Genomic DNA, 2,500 nt, shown 5'->3' on the forward strand with positions numbered 1-2,500 from the left:
CACACACACACACACACACACACACACACACACACACACACACACACAGACACACAGACACACATAAGGTCAGTTCCCATGTGTGTCTTGCGTGCCTTATCTGATAGCCTGAGATGTTAAGGGCCACCCAATAGGCAAACATTAACTACGAGAGACACTGAGAGAGAGTGACAGGCAGGTAGAGAGGCGGGCCGAAGAAGAAAGAGAGACCGTGAGAGAAAGAGAGGAAGAGACAAAAGGATAAGAACACAAAGTCTTAAGAGTGTACACAGAGGAACAGACACTAGTGATCTATTCACAGCACACAGACTGGAAAGACAAGCACACACCCATCTACATGAGTGTGAGTTTAACAAAGAATGGTGTGTGGTGTATGTCTGTGTGTGTGTGTGTGTGTGTGTGTGTGTGTGTTTGTTTGTTTGTTTGGGTGAGGGGGTAGGGTTGGCATTCTCGTTGCCCAAATGATCATGTGATGTTGGACGAAGTCTCAACAGACACAGTAATTTAATCATAGAACAGACACACACACACACTCTCTCTCTCTCTCTCTCTCTCTCTCTCTGTGTAAAACAAACACACACACATAGTTCTTGTTCTTCTGTCTCGCTGTCCCTCACAAATCTCTCTCCATTTAGCTCACTCTCTTTTGAAAGACAAACACACACACACACCAATAGCAGCAGAGACAACATCCATTAGCTTTCTCACTTTCTCCAAACCATTTCTCAGACCTATGCAGCATGCGTGTCACTCTGTGTGTGTGTTTGTGTGTGTGTTTGTGTGTGTGTTTGTGTGTGAGTGTGTGAGAGAGAGAGAGAGAGAGAGAGAGAGAAGGAGATGGAGATAGTTCGAAAGACCGACAGAGAGAGGTGTGGGAGGTGAAGTGAGTCCGGTGGAACCACACCCTCGGGTACAAGAACATGGACACACTGATGAACAACACCGATCAAACTAACGAGCTCGCAAACGCTTGCCACACACCGGAAAGCCCGCTGAAGCAACTAGACAGCATGGCAGTACTTTGACCAGGGCGTCCTGAGCCCCATGCGCAAGATGATGAATATGACAGCACGAGAGGAAGCCATCAGGGCGAGCTCCTGGCATCAACATCAGAATCAATACTATCAACCCGCGCCGTTACGGCACCAGATCTTTACCACACACCCATCAGGAAATATACATCCAAATCTGTCATTTTGCGCTCGTCTACGGTTGATACTATGTGTTAAGCAGGAATGAAATTCCAACATCATAACACACTCAGATGCAAGAACACAGACGCAGCCAACCCACACTCAAGCACACCGCGGCCATTCTTATGCATGCAGGCACTGCACAGAATCAACCGTGAACGGCTCGCTTGTTTGTTTAATAAGTGCCTGATAATTACAGTTACCGGGTTAGGATGCGCGTGTCTCATCCAGGCCCGACCTTCTAGTCATCAGATGCAAGGGAGCCCAGTCCGCTTCCGTCTCATCCAGCTAGCCCAGTCTCGCATGCACACCTCCGTAAGCAGCGGCTGCCTGCTTCGGTCAAACAATCCACAGACTGGAGACTTCTGCTTGTGTGGCTGTTTTACCCAATTCAAACACGATATCCTGTCGACACGCGCTCAAGAGATGAAAAAGCTAAATTATTCGGTAACCGAGCATGTACGTTTCTCCGCCCACCGAACACGCAATAGGAAACCTTTCAAACTGGGTACGGATCCGTCACCGGCATTATGTCACGTGATGAAACCCGGGCGTCGCCGGGAGGCAGACGGCACGTGCCACCTGACCATTAGGGGCACACATTTACAATCTCACCGAGAGAAACACACACACACACACACACACTGCACAAACTTACCATGAAGATGGAGTATTCCAATCCATCAGGATGGAAATTGCATCTCTCTCTCTCCCTATGTGTGGTTGAGAGAGATGAAGTGGAAAATATGGCTCAGAAGTGGCATTACTCTGACCTATATTCCCTCTTCAAACACACAACCTCACACAGACACACTCACACACACACACACACACACACACACAGTAGATCTACACGCATCAGTGGAGTACAGGCACAGACATTACAACATGCTTAATTGACACCAGATGTAGGACTTCCCTACAAGCAAGACACACAATCAAACACGCGCACACACACACAAACACACAATCACACACATATGTATTTACAGGGTCAGTGTACAGTATTTAACAGTACCTCATGTTTGTTCTTAGTATTTCAATTGCAACATCTGAATTAGCAGTGGCCTCCACCACCCACTCTCACACACACACGCGCTCACACACACTCACACACACACGTTCCAAACACTCTGACACATGTGAATGGAATAAATGCAGACTCTAAGTAGTGACAACATTATGTCTGCCCATTGCACAAGCATTATAAACAATGGCAGGTCTTGTAATAGTGCAACAGTATTGAAAGCACTACAATGTTACATGTCCTCTTCCACACACACACAAACACACACACACACACACAC

General features: G+C 47.2%; 1 protein-coding gene across 3 annotated transcripts in view; it reads right to left on the bottom strand.

Annotated features, from left to right (window-relative positions):
• jakmip1 (janus kinase and microtubule interacting protein 1) overlaps window positions 1-1,919 on the bottom strand; it is a 25,283-nt gene extending 23,364 nt beyond the window's left edge. The window contains exon 1 of one of the 3 annotated variants that reach the window (XM_031568905.2): window positions 1,852-1,919. The gene's annotated coding sequence lies outside the window, so the exon portion shown is untranslated. Of the gene's footprint in view, window positions 1-1,396; window positions 1,753-1,851 lie in introns of those variants that run through there. The other 2 variants (XM_031568906.2, XM_031568904.2) reach the window with 2 other exon arrangements.
• Between the last annotated feature and the right edge of the window lie 581 nt (window positions 1,920-2,500).

The sequence above is a fragment of the Clupea harengus genome, chromosome 6 (assembly GCF_900700415.2).
Source record: "Clupea harengus chromosome 6, Ch_v2.0.2, whole genome shotgun sequence".
In the NCBI taxonomy this organism is placed as follows: Eukaryota; Metazoa; Chordata; class Actinopteri; order Clupeiformes; family Clupeidae; genus Clupea; species Clupea harengus.